Source organism: Chenopodium quinoa, unplaced genomic scaffold (genome assembly GCF_001683475.1).
Source record: "Chenopodium quinoa cultivar QQ74 unplaced genomic scaffold, ASM168347v1, whole genome shotgun sequence".
NCBI lineage: Eukaryota > Viridiplantae > Streptophyta > Magnoliopsida > Caryophyllales > Amaranthaceae > Chenopodium > Chenopodium quinoa.
In genome coordinates this window covers 1,576,061-1,590,709 of record NW_018742738.1, presented here as the reverse complement: position 1 = coordinate 1,590,709, position 14,649 = coordinate 1,576,061, and the positions used below count along the sequence as shown (strand labels likewise).

The following is a 14,649-nucleotide window of genomic DNA, read 5'->3' as shown; positions in this document are numbered from 1 at the left end:
AATGCCAGGCACGGCCGTGCTGAATCTGGCACTGGCACGGGCATGGAAATTGGCTTGGCACGGCCGTGCTAATGCCTGGCACGGCCGTGCTAAAAGTGGCACGGCCGTGCAGCATAGGCAGGAAGGTTGCAGGAACTTTGGTCTTCTTAAAACAGTCACAACTTCTTATCCAGAGCTTCGTTTGAGGCGTGAAATATATCGTTGGAAAGCTCTTTATATCTACTTTCCAATGCAATTGGAATCATTCCATTATCATTTGTATACCGAAAGTTGTGAGCAAAATAGTGAACAGGTGTCATATTTGTGAACTGTTCTGCCTTGCCTGCTATTTAACTTGCCTTTCAAGGCCTTGAGAACCGCAGCAAAGCCTTAGCTTGGTGGACTAGGATCGATAATAGCCTGATTACGCACCAATGGTTCGGGACTCGACATAACTTGGTCAACTATACCTGTTAACACACCAAAAACAGACCGAACCCCGTGAAGCACGTAATATGAAGGAAACGAGTGTAACAAGGCAATAAACGACCAAAACGGGCCTAAATACATCCAAAATCACCCATTTATATGCCTTAAAGCGCGCCCTAATGTGCGCTTGTCAAAATCCCCCAAGCTACACTTTTTCTAGTCCTCAAGCAAAACTAAGGGATACACACACACAGGATCAAATAAACTATTGCCATTACATATAAATCCAATTTAGCATGGAATGAAGTCAATGGATCCTACTTAGAACAACCACGCACGGAATGAAAACTCACTCAAACAAGCAACGAGACACACAATCCAAGGTATCCTTGATCAAAATGCAAACAAAACCTAAACTAAGCATATTTGACGAGGGTTAAATCGGTCGCTACAATCTAACTCTCAATCAAACAATACTTATACGAACACCCTATTACCAAGTACAATGGCAAATAAAGGTTCGGTCCACGAGGAACGAGAGTAATTGCAAATCAATCTTAAACCTAAGCTAGTTCGAAATTAATGGAAAATGGTGTTCTAAAATACTACTAATAAGATGGGATAAACCAGATAAACTAAGACACTAGGGAAGACGGGAATTCACCAAACCATCGGTAACTACGCAACAAGAAATCACAGAGACAAACGGGATATGCAAAGACTATATGTCTGATTAATATCATGAGGTAGGAAGACAACGGGCAATATTAAGCTTGGATTTCTCATGCACTTAACATTACTCGATACATAATCAAACCACATTCAATAATGAAATACTCAATTCACAATCTCTTGTTCAAATCAAGGAAATCATGCAATCAAATTCAAGATTCTAGGTTAGCTACTCCTATTATAATGAATTAACATGCAATCGCATAAAATCAATTTAATCACAATCCGTTTATCAAAATCAATCCTCAATTACATAGGTTACCTAGGCCGGGTTTCATCCCGAAACCCTAGCTAGGAGACTACTCACACATATTCATAATCAAAGCAATAATGAATTCTAAAAGCATAATAAATATAAACATGAATTCTGATTAAGGAATAATAAAGCTTGATTAATAAACAAGAATGAATAATACCAATTGTATTGATGCGAATCAATGGAAAAGTTCAGAACTTTGATATTCGTCGTCAATGAATAATACAAAGAATCTTCGCAAATCTTGCTTCAAATCAATCCAAGAAAACTAAAATCTCTAGAAATATCTCTAAGAAAACTAATGAATCTCTAATACTAAGAACGTTCTCCAATAACTCTCTACAAAGGCTCTCAAAAATATCTCTAAAAAACTATATCTTAACCCTTACAATCGGGCTATATATATATGTTTTAAATCGGAAAGTAAATCGCAGGCTGCCCTTCGTGAATCGGCACGGCCGTGCTGGAAGTGGCACGGCCGTGCAAGCATGACAGTAGCTGATCCGCAATATCTTCAATTATGGCACGGCCGTGCTGAATTTGGCACGGCCGTGCTAATGCCTGGCACGGCCGTGCTGAATCTGGCACGGTCGTGCTAATGCCTGGCACGGCCGTGCTGAATCTGGCACGGCCGTGCTGAATCTGGCACTGGCACGGGCAAGGAAATTGGTTTGGCACGGCCGTGCTAATGCCTGGCACGGCCGTGCTAATGCCTGGCACGGCCGTGCTAAAAGTGGCACGACCGTGCAGCATAGGCAGGAAGGTTGCAGGCACTTTGGTCTTCTTAAAACAGTCACAACTTCTTTTCCAGAGTTTCGTTTGAGGCGTGCAATATATCGTTGGAAAGCTCTTCAAGTCTACTTTCGAATGCAATTGGAATCACTCCATTATCATTTGTATACCGAAAGTTGTGAGCAAAATAGTGAACAGGTGTCATATTTGTGAACTGTTCTGCCTTGCCTGCTACTTAACTTGCCTTTCAAGGCCTTGAGAACCGCAGCAAAGCCTTAGCTTGGTGGAATAGGATCGATAATAGCCTGATTACGCACCAATGGTTCGGGACTCGACATAACTTGGTCAACTATACCTGTTAACACACCAAAAACAGACCGAAACCCGTGAAGCACGTAATATGAAGGAAACGAGTGTAACAAGGCAATAAACGACCAAAACGGGCCTAAATACATCCAAAATCACCCATTTATATGCCTTAAAGCGCGCCCTAATGTGCGCTTGCCAACGGCTGCAACTGTGAGGGTACGAGGAAATCAAGTGCGCCCAAACAGTAAATCTGCGCGCCCGCGCAGCAGGTTGCGGGCCCGCACAGAAGCCGCACAATAGTTCGCGCAAACTCTCTGGTTTAGCTCTGTTTCTTCAGCCCAGCTGTGCGGGTTCCGACAAGGCTGCGCGCCCGCGAAACAGCCGCACAACATCCCGCGCAGAACAGTTTTATTGGCTTCTTGAAATCCTCTTTCTTTTGGCACAAAATACCTACAAAACAAAAGCATGGAAATCAAAATAAAGAGAAGGAGAGAAGACTAAGAAAAGGGAAGATAAAGGAGAAACGAAAGGAGGAAACAAAACTAGGTAAAAATGCTTAGAAAAAGGGACAAACAAGTGCATATGAGGGGAGAATCCTTAGAGAAAGAGGATAAAAGAGTGGCATAAAGGCCACTCATCAAAATCCCCCACACTTGCCTCTTGCTTGTCCTCAAGCAAGGAAAACTGGAACAAAAAGACAAACACAACAAACATAACAAGACAAGGTTTTAGCAAAACCAATTAACCCTCAAGGTAGTGAAATGCTCCATTTGGACTGACATGCAAATAAATGCACCAAAGAATACTTATCTTTCGTAATTTAAAGAGGGGAAACACGTTCCAAGATGTTCAAGGTTGAAAATCACAAATTTAAGCTAAGCATAGAGAACTAATGATTTCATTCTCCGCCCTAACCCCAACCAAGATGGTCCGCGTTCTCTGCACTAGCTTCAATTCATCCCCTAGCTAGCTCCTCATGATTCCTCGAGGGAACCGGAAAAAGAAATTTTTATGTGGAATCATAAGGTCATCCCGACATCTCAACTATGCGTACTCTCTCCATAGGGTTGAAATCTACCTCCCTCCACTGTTCTTTGACCACGCCCCTCTAAAATCCAAGGGTCTTAAGTAGGGGCTGTAATGTCATGGCTAGGGGTTAAGGTTGGGAAACAATTTGATAATTTTGGTGGCAATTCCTAAGTGAAGCATAAGAGTGGCCATCTCTCAAGAACATCCTAAGAATTGAACCTATTCTTAAACTTACAACCTTTCAAAACAAACCACGCCACATTACTTCAATCTTTTTCATATTTTTTTTCACCTTTTTTTTTGTGCTTGGTTTTCATGAGTTTTTAACTTTCTTGCCAAACCTTTTTTCATACTCTTTTCATGAATAATCTTTCAAAACCTTACTTGAACAAAATTACACAACTTTCTTGCTCAATTTCAACATTATCAAACTCGAACCTCACAAGATAATGCTTCACTAACTACAAGGGTTGGTAGAACATAGGCCGATAGGTTTGTAATATGGCTAAGTCAAGAAAGGGGAAATAAGGCTTAAATTGGTTAGCAAGTGGGTGAATGTAAAAATGAAAACCAAATTTGTAACAAAACACAAATAAAACAAAGAAAAATGAGAAGAAATGCCCTTTTCCTCCTTTAGAGTTATATGGTCACGATCTTGGGAGCTAGACACCAATACAAAGATTAAGATATGCATAGTTAAGGATTCTAAATGCCGCTCACAAGAATGATGAAGGCTAGAACAAATGACGCTCACACGGGATAAGAAATATAGCAAATACCAACCAGGGGAATCCTATCCACCATAGAGATCAACACCATCTTACCACTTTCTCGTGAACTAGGGGTTCAAACGTCCTCAAAAGTTCTAAACCGGGCTACCTTAGCTTACAATGTGTCTAATTCAACCCAAAGCATTCTCAAAGCGTGTAAACCCTCATCAACTAGGAAGATAAGCATTCAAAGACACATCGTCAAGAGAGGCAAACCAATCCAAAAGAGTGAGCAAATTACAAATCAAAAATCATTTCAAATTGTCATAATTATGCTTGTAACACAAAAAGGGAAAAATTGAACAAAAGAAAGAGGAAGAAATAAAAAAAGGTTCACATACAAGGCATATAATCCAATTAAATCCCAATCGTCATACAAGTGATCGTTCGATAACAACATCAACGATCCCAGGTTCCATAGAACCAAAAGCTAACGTCCTCGAACCATTCAACTACTTCCTAAGCAAAACCTAAGCTAAACACCCAAAGAAAAGGAAAATAAAAGAGAGCAAAGGTCTCACCAAATGCCGCTTGAAATGAGGACAAGATAAATTATGCAAGCTCACCGAGGGGGCTCGATTTTCCCCATAACTTCTTTTATCTCCATTTCCAAGCTTGAAAAGTGAGCCAAAACGAAAGAAACGACTAAGATAAAACAAAAATAAATAAAAAGGTTAAAAAAAGGAAACTAAGACTTTAAACAAAATGAAGAAATAGAAATAAAATAAAACAATCTAAAAAAAATTTGGAGTAAGGGAAATTTTGATTATTGGGAGTTTGGAATTTTCTTCATAGGAGCGCCATCACCTACACAAACAGTTGAAAATTCATTAGCAAAAGCTTATCAAAATTACCCAGAGACATCATCATCACAATCAAGAAGATAAATCAACATCAAAACATGATAAAGCCAAACCGAACCATTAGAGCTCTCCCACTGACAATGAAATCCCCCCCAAACTAGCATGATGATAAGCCTTCACCACTACTACAATAAGAGTATTTTCTCCAGGACCCTCGACGCTGGGCAAGGATAGTCAACTATTAAATATACTATGCGCATTATCTCGACGCTTTTCTCGGTCAAAATTAATTTTCGGCGCTTTAAAGCGTCCAGAAACAGTAACACGTGCCCTTCACGTGACTTTAAAACCCACTATTGTAAAATTTAGGGAAAATGAAACCGCCGAACGCAAAAAAAAAAACCTCTAGTCTTACTACTCAATTGTAAACCTAACTATTCTTCTTTCTTTCAATCCTAATTCTACAAAGACACTTATGGAACTGTTGATTCCAAACTCAGATCTTTGTTTTTCTCGCAGCAATTTTAAAATGAGGACTATCATTTTGTAAATCAGATTTTTGCTCCTCTTTGAAGTTATTTCGAATTGAGGTACATCAATTTCATATTCAGATCTTTGTTCTTATCAGGTTCAAATTCGAATTCAGGTACATCATTTCAAAATTCAAGTCTTTGTCTCTCTTTGAATTAATTGTTAGATCTTGACCCAAGATTGTAATCTATGTTGCCCTCTCAGTGCCAATCGATAATATAAAGATACATTTCTTTTTGGGATTCAAATTTATTTCCAAATTGAATCTTGTAATTTTTGTTTAATTTTTATTTTTCAATAATCTCAAGAATTATGCTTAGGTATGGGTTAGCTTCATGAGCAATTAATGGGATTTTAGGGTTCTATATTGTTATGTTTCATTTTGTGCTCCTGTTTATTTCAATTCTAAAAATTATCCTTTTGTTTTCATGTGTTTGAATGAGCATAATCACATTGTTTTTCGTCTCGTAATTCTATCACAAATTGCAGTGTTAGTTTTTCGAAGGAGCTGCTGTGAGTGTTGACTTCGTTGGACTCGTTCTACTTCGTTAGGGAAGATTTTTAGGTGATGTTTTTTTGAATCTGGGTCTTTTTATGTCTTCTTTCTGACTTTAAAATTTCAGAATTTTTGTAGTCACTTTGCTATAAAAATGGGCTGTTTTATTTGGACTGCTCTGTTTTAGTTCGTATTTGTTTATTCTTGTTGTTTGGCTGCGATTTTAATAGGGTTGTACTGTAATTTTTTCAAGGGAGTTTCTGTGTCATTTAGGCTATATTGAGAGTGTTTGAAATTATTATTGCACTCTTTATTGCCCATGTGTTTCTTCCTTCTACTGTTTTTCTTGTTCGTTTATTTTTCACTTGTTTGTTATTACTAGGTAGATGAATTGCTAAATAAAATAACTTGTGGATGATTTCCATTAGAAAAGTGAGTAACTTTATTAGAGAACAAAACAACTAAATAGTCAGTCGAGGCTTTCTCTAAACTAATACTTGACAACATAAAGAAGAAGAAAAAAAAAGAGGATAGTGACGACGATTCTTCAAGTGACGACGAGGGTCAAAGCACTCTAATCTCGATAATAAGGATATAAACTTGTTCCCAATTTTGCATAGAGATGGCCATATTATATGAGGATGCTATTGAAATTTCTAGAAAATTATCTAAATGCTTCCTTTTCTCTATATGAATTTGTGGTGCATTGTATGTTGCCTATGTTTTTGTTGCCTAACAAAATTAAAGCAGGAATGCTTTAGTAATGTTGAAGTCAATGGCCAGAAGAAAATCATTGAACCGGCTTTTATAGCTTGCTTTAACTTTGGAATATCATGAATGTCATTCTATGTTAGGCAAGCATACACAAATAAGTTAGGTATTTATCTTAAATTGAAATTTTTCTACCATTCATTGTTACTTAGTTAGCGGGACTGCCATTTTAAGCTTCAATATAGTTAAAGAACTACCGATAAAGTTCTGTTTATTTTCTTATTCATATACCAGGCATTGATGCATCTGTTCCTGTACCTTGTTTTGGTGTAGGATTCTAAATTGTTTTACAAGTGCGTGAGAGATTTAAAATCCTTCATTATAAAGAAACTATTGCAGGAAAGGTAGGTATAGGGTCACATGCTGCTAGTGGTGTCAAGAAATACATGGGAGAATGTCCAGGAAGGAATATTGAATCACTTGCTTCCTTCCCATTAATTCAAATTCTTAAAAAGCTTGTTTTACTTAATGGTTCGTTCAATCCTCTGAGGTAAATACACGAGATGGCTTATTCAAAGGTCCTATTATGGATGGAAAAAGGTAAAACTTTGTCCCAATAAATTAGTCCAAATTGCATAAATAACTTATAATTTATTATGATTTCTCTTCATTTCTTGCTGCTTGATAGTTTAATAAAGATATGGAATTTGAACAAGTTATCTGGGATTATCGGAGTGGTTTACTGTCGGAGTAGGGGGTTGGCCATTGAAAGATAATATTCTTGATACTTTAATACCAGGAATTATTTCAGGCCAAATCAGGCCCACTGAGGTCGAATTCCTTGGAAAGGTTGGTGATGATACCTCGCAATGAGATTGTGTAGTTTATGCTTTCAATTCCGATAAACTTGTCATTTAAACTTAGCAGTGTAGCATAGCCTAATAAACTTTCCTGATATGTTCAAGTAGTTGCTTGACTACTAATAATTCTCCGAATTACATGATACACTACTAAAACCATCACCAAAATTCCAAATATTGGAAAAGTGGAAGTGTCATTTGGCGTTCTGACATGTGAATTATATACAATATGTTCTATAAAGGTTAGTAATCAACATACCCAATCCTTATTTTCATTTTTTTGTATCTATGTGTGGCAAATTTTTATTGTTGCGGTTATTTCTATTTGAGGATTACAGGTATAAGATTATTGATTAATTTGACTGATTTTTTTTTTCATCAGACAACCTTCAAGGGCAGTTGCTTCCACTCTAAATTTTCCCTTCTTCCTCCATTCATGATGAACTTTGCTTTACGCCCTCTTGCAAGCATATTAAGGAGCAGCTAAATTGGAGATTGATTGAAGATTTTTTTTTTAGAAGAAATGAGCAAATTTCTTCCACTACAACTAGTCACGAATTAAGTATAAGTTGGAATAATATCTATTGTAATAGAAAACTCATTACTATGAGATATTGTACATATACTATAATATACCTATGTGAAATAAAAAGAAGTTTGGCCCATTTTTTTTTGCATATTTTTGTTATACTAGTAATACTTTTTTGGTATGAAATATGTTTTTTGGTAATTCTTTTTTTTTTTTATTGAGATGAATTTTTTTGGTAAATATATTTAAGATATATGTTTTCTTTAAAGAATATAAACAAGAAAAAGCGTCCCCAACACAGAAAATATAGACGGAAAAAAACGTCCCAAAATATTGAACATCAAATATTTGTAACTCTAGACATTAAAAAGTGTCACCAATTTAATGATCTTAGACACTAAAAAGCGTCGATAAAGTCAAGAAAATGTGCCAACTACTGCAAAGCGTCGAGAGACATTTTTACGACACTTTTATGTGTCGAAAATAAGGCTTAAAAGCGTTAAGAAAAACACGCTTTTTGTAGTAGTGACCCCACACTATCAAAAAACATCCCTTTGCTTCTTACACACCCCCCACAGTAAAACAATGCACCGTCCGTGGTGCGCCAAATTAAAACAATAGGAGGGGGCAAAGGGGAGAAATAAAGAACAAGGGGGGCTAGTGGCCACTAGGGCCGACTTCGTCATCATCTCCATCATCCTTGGTGTCGTAAGAGAAACCGTCCGGAGGGATGCTGTAGGGAATATTTTCAAGCATTAATCCCACTAGCTTGAACCCCACTGTGATCATACACTAAAGTACGGTGGCGTCCAAAAGGGAAGAAGATAGAGCAAAAGAGTCGTCAACAAGTTTTTAGGAACTTGTAAACCGTTCATAAGATGAAGGTTAAACCCCTTAACGATCCAAGAGATTGTCAACTCCATAAGGTGTAGAACCAAATAAGGGTTTGGGGATGAAGGTACAAATCCAACCTAAAACAGATTGAACCTGCCCTAATAATAGGCCTCTACTTTATTCTGATCGTATTCATGTGCGCTTTCTAATTAACATGCAATCAATAGGATTAGCCTAAACCTGTTTATCTATGTTAGTTGAATATTAATGCACAAATAAATCTATTATTGGCGATCACTTGATATTATAATCACAATTAGCCCTAAACAAGATTATTAATTATCTTATTAAGCGCGATTACAAGTACCAATTCCCTTTAAACATGCAATAAAGGTGGTCAAGCATTAACAATAAATATAATCAAGCAACATAATAATAATCAATAATAATTATAATCAATAATCATATTAAAGCATAATAATAATAGCAAGATCCTAGGCATGATACTAACAAGATTAATAACAAACCCTAGCATGTCGCTAAGCAATAAAAATCAAATCTTTAGCCCCAACATGATACTAACAATCATGAATATTAGGAAGAACATAGGAAGCATCGTAACAATCATATTTAATATTAAAATTACCCTAGACATGATACTAGGAATATCATAATAACAATACATGATGTCTACATCATAATATAATTAAAACAATTAAAGTACTTACTTTGATGCCTCGTACCTCTTTCTAATAACAAAATACACAGGTTAGTAACTTCAAGGAAAATAATAATCAAACAATTAAATTAAATAATTGAAAGAGAGATTTGAGACCAAACCCTCAGAAATTAAACCTTTCACATCTAGGGCCAAGGCAACTCCGTATATGGCTAGGTGTATCTAAGTCTTGTGAATGCGGAATTTTGTATTTGAGAAAAGGCTAGTTTAGAAAAAGGAAAGAGAGAGAGATGAATAATCAAGAAAATCTTAATAAAAATTGATGAATGATTCCAGAAAACGGAGTTTTTAATACGATATTTATAGAGAAACCAGCCAAAAAGATAAATTAAACAAAATAGAGTCTGACGCACAAAAAACAGAGCTGGCGCCAACCCTGGCTAGCTGGCGCCAGGCACCAACACTAGCGCCAGGCGCCAATGGCTAGCGCCAGGCGCTAGGCCTGGTTCCAGGCGCCAAGCCTAATTTTAACGCGTTTTCAAAAATCCGATAAGTTTGCCTTACTGGAGGATAAAATCATATAATTTCCTCGAAAATGCTATTTGATTTGGATTAAAACTGTGAAAAGTTAACAAAAGTCAATTTATCAATGCTAATTGAATTAGGAATGAAAAGAACCTTCTAGAAGAATCTAGAAGACTAAAACCATTCCTAATTGCATTAGGAATGATAAATCATATTAGGCCCTCCCCTGGATCATTGGGACGTACATAAAGCTCAAACCGGGCCCAGTTTAGTAAATTGGCCATAACTTCCTCAATATTCATCGGAATTGGGCTCATAATATATCGTTGGAAAGTTCTTTGCAAGCCCCATCCAACTACACTACTATTGGACCCATATCATGGACCAACTAAACTAGATTTAATTTTTTCTTAAAATAAGTTTTCAAAAACAGAGAGAAGAGAAAAGAAAATAAAAAACTTTCCACAACACTAGACTTTCCCCACCTTCGCTTCATTCGATTATGATTCGACGCGAAAGGTACTCATCACTGGGTTTGGTTTTGGGGAGACACAAATGGGTGTCTACAAAAGCCCCCACTTTGACTGAGTTTGGATAAACGCAAGTTTTAAAAACAAAAGTCAAAGAAGCGATAGGGACGGAGAATGATTCAGAACGTTCTGCAATCCTAAATCATTCTAGTAACGCCGATACCTGAAAAAATTAGCATTAGTTAAACAGATAAAAGAGTTAAGAAACGCGTATCTTGCACCGTCGAGCACAGGTCTCTGAAAGTAACCGATTGTTTTGATGACCTCCTCCAAGCTAGAGAATTCCATCCCGCTTGAAAACCGCTACGCCTGTAACTGCTTCCAATTTGGAAGACTGCTTCGCCTGAAACGATCCTCCTCCGCTTTGATAATATTCCACGTCCAAGGGAATACCATCGAAGATTGCTTCTCTTGAAACAATCCTCATCCGCATTGATAATATTCCGCGTCCAAGGGAATACTATCGAAGATTGCTTCTCTTGAAACAATCCTCATCCGCATTGATAATATTCCACGTCCAAGGGAATACTATCGAAGATTGCTTCTCTTGAAACAATCCTCATCCGCATTGATAATATTTCACGTCCAAGGGAATACTATCGAAGATTGCTTCTCTTGAAACAGTCCTCAGTTGTTGGTGACAACCCTCCACAATCTAGGGAACGCCATCTTGCTGTTTGTTTTTACGATCTTCCGCAATCTAGGGAACACCGTCGATTAATGTTGCTACATCTCAAGCCTTTTCTTAAATCATAGTGACAACCTTTCCAATCATAGCAAAAGTCATCGAAGACCGCCTCATCATGAACCGCTCTTCTCATATCTTGGTGACAACCTCTGCAATCTTAGCGAACGCCGTCGAAGACCGCCCATCTCGTGCTATCTTCTCAAATCTTGGGTGACAACCTCCACAATCTTAGAGAATGCCGTCGAAGACCGCCCATCTCGTGCTATCTTCTCAAATCTTGGGTGATAACTTCCACAATCTTAGCGAACGCTGTCGAAGACCGCCCATCTCGTGCTATCTTCTCAAATTTTGGGTGACAACCTCCACAATCTTAGCGAATTCCGTCGAAGATCGCCCATCTCGTGCTATGTTCTCAAATCTTGGGTGACAACCTCCACAATCTTAGCGAATGTCGTCGAAGACCGCCCATCTCGTGCTATCTTCTCAAATCTTTGGTGACAACTTCCACAAACTTAGCGAATGCTGTCGAAAATAACTTTACTTGAAGTCATCCTCAGTTGTTGCGATAATATTCCAAAGAAAATTATCGAAGACCAACACTTGTAGATCTTTAAAGCTCGCTCAAACTTTGCTTCTGCTATGCCTGTACGTCGGCGCTTTCGTTTCTTTGAACCTATATGTCGGTGCCTTTTCTGCTTTTGAGCCAATGCTTAGGCGCTTTAAGCTAAAATGAGACGATCTTTCATCAGGTCGATCACTTATATGCTGTTGTAATCAAACTGACTACTCAATCATGTCAAATTTCTTATAGGGGCTAACTGGCGTACCAAGGAACCCGAAATTGCTGTATGAGGTCAAAATCACCTTTCTGAGAGGCTTCAATCTCTATCGCTGCTGAAATATCTCAGGCGCCAAGAATTGACTCTGTCGCCGAACGCTGTGATAGGGTCTTCCCTGTTCTGCTGCACCTGTATTTTTTTTTACTATAGAACTTTGTCAATCTCTTTAATTATCTTAGGGTTTACCTAAGGTTTAACATCGCTTGACTTATTGACTTAACACAACTCAAGGCATAAACTTGACTCGCTGTGATTGACTCGAGGTTGACTCGACTCAAAGTAAAACGACACGTGTGACTCATGACCCGTGTGTGCATAGTGTTGACTTAATGGGACTCAAAAATGTAAAAAAGTAAAAGTTTTCCGTCATTTTTGTGGAGGGTACCGACTTTCTCCCGAAAAAGAAAGACGCAAAAAAGAATCGAAGTTTTTGAAGGCAAGTTGAATGAGCTTAGTCAAATATCATTTGATACTATCTCTTAAGGTGCAAGGATTAATCCATCCTAGGCTATCTCAATGGTTGACTCCATGATGAAAGTATTTGGGTAACTTAGGCACGGAGGCTAAGCACTTCATACTTCAATGTGATGCAATGACAAATATGATTGATAGGCGATGTTGATATGACAAGGAATCCTTCAGCGTTGTGTTAAGATTCCATGACAAAGGGTTCCTAAGGGAAGTATATTTGGTCATGTATCTGTGATGTGCGTGAAAGTGATACTAAATTTAGGCCGCAAGGGCTAAGTGTGTGGAAAGAATATTGAAAAGAGTCAAATGGTGGTGACTCTTAGGTTAGGTAAGCTAATGATGTAGGGATCAAGCCCCCAAGTCTAGCTCTAAGTGAATAGGGATGAGCATTGGAGATCCCTTGATATGATCATGGTGCAAGTGTGTGAATGTGAATTTGAATGCACGTTTATTACGGCCGCACCTTGATGTGAGGTTGCCTACGTATCCGTTAGGAATCAGGCCGAACGTAGCTCTAGCCGAACCTCGCACAAGTGTGTATACCTCAAAAAGGTCTTTTTAAGGGTTGTAACGTAGTTAGGCTAAAGTTTGAAGAAGAAGGGGATAAAGGCTCAAGACTTTAGATAAGCCCCCAAGGTGTGCAACCTCGCTTTTGAATCTTTGTATTTTTATGCTTGAGTTTCTACTCTTTTTTAGCTCTCTTTGCTTTAGCATTTATTTTATTTTAATAAGTGTGGGCAATCTCGATCATGCGGTCTATATATTCACTTGGCATTCATGTTTCTCAGGCACGGTACCGAGCACTCGATAAAAGACGCAATATGAGACGTGTTCATATCGAAGATATTTTCATATCAAAGACATTGGAACACTTGCCCTTTTGTACACTTTTTTTTTTATTTTGCTTTTGCTTATTTTTGCTATTTTAATTTTTTGAATTCACTCAAGCCTTTTTAGAATTGCATAAGTTACACACCATCCCATCCCAAGGTTAGGTAGATGTAGGTTGAAAAAAGAAAGGTCTATCATTAGACGAGGCTCAAACTGGCTTATGAAGAAAGGATTATATATTTGAATGGTATAAGGAGATATGATGTATCTACAAGGGGTTCCTCAAATCATTGGTATACCTTGTGCTTAATTCGACATGGATTTTTATTTTATTTTATTTTATTTTATTTTTTGCAACGTAATGAAAAAATAAATGCTCATTTTATTAAAAGAAAATAAAGAATCTACAAAATTAATCTAAGGAAAGGAAAAGGTGTCTATGCTAGACTTATTGGGGAAGGAGTAAATAAAAAAGAAATAGAAAAAAGAGGTCACGAAATCTTGTCGTTGAAGCTCGCCTCTTGTCTTGTGTTGTTTCCTTTATCATCACTCGTTCTTCTTGTTAATTGGAGGCATGGGAAGCTTGTTATTATCAATAAAATGTTGGATAGCCTCCTTTAGCTTCCAACAGCTCTCGGTAGTATGACCCCTACCTTGATGGTACTTGCAGTGTTCGTCTGGATTCCAACTAGGCAATCTTTTTTCATGTGCGGGATCTTGAATAGGTTCAATGGGAGTAATGAGTCCTTTAGCATGGACGATTGAAGGCAGTATCGTAGCTCATTCCAATGGGGGTGAAGTCTTTCCATAGTTGCTTCTTAGATCCTTGGTTATCTATGGCTAAAACTTTACTGAGATCAAAGGTACTAACATTGTTACTAGAGTAGGCGTTTTCGGAAGAAGAAGGATTGTCGTTCTTCTTTCCTTTCCAGCCAGCGTGGTTACTATTGTCAGTAGCTTTTTGCTTTGCAAGGTCATCTTCGATTTCAATTCCGATGTCATAAACGGCCTTGAAAGTATTCAAATTGTGTTGATATTTTAAATGGTTTGAATACTTCTCTTGGAGATTCTTCATAAACATCCTCA

At 37.7% G+C, this 14,649-nt stretch overlaps 1 long non-coding RNA gene across 2 annotated transcripts; it reads left to right on the top strand.

Annotated features, from left to right (window-relative positions):
- Window positions 1–4,022: 4,022 nt before the first annotated feature.
- Window positions 4,023–8,314, top strand: LOC110724131. 2 transcript variants are annotated; one of them, XR_002511848.1, is made up of 3 exons: window positions 4,023–5,685; window positions 6,060–6,135; window positions 7,111–8,314. It is a non-coding gene; the product is annotated as an uncharacterized LOC110724131 (long non-coding RNA). The 2 variants fall into 2 exon arrangements; XR_002511847.1 differs by having other exon boundaries at window positions 6,060–8,314.
- The last annotated feature ends 6,335 nt before the right edge of the window (window positions 8,315–14,649 follow it).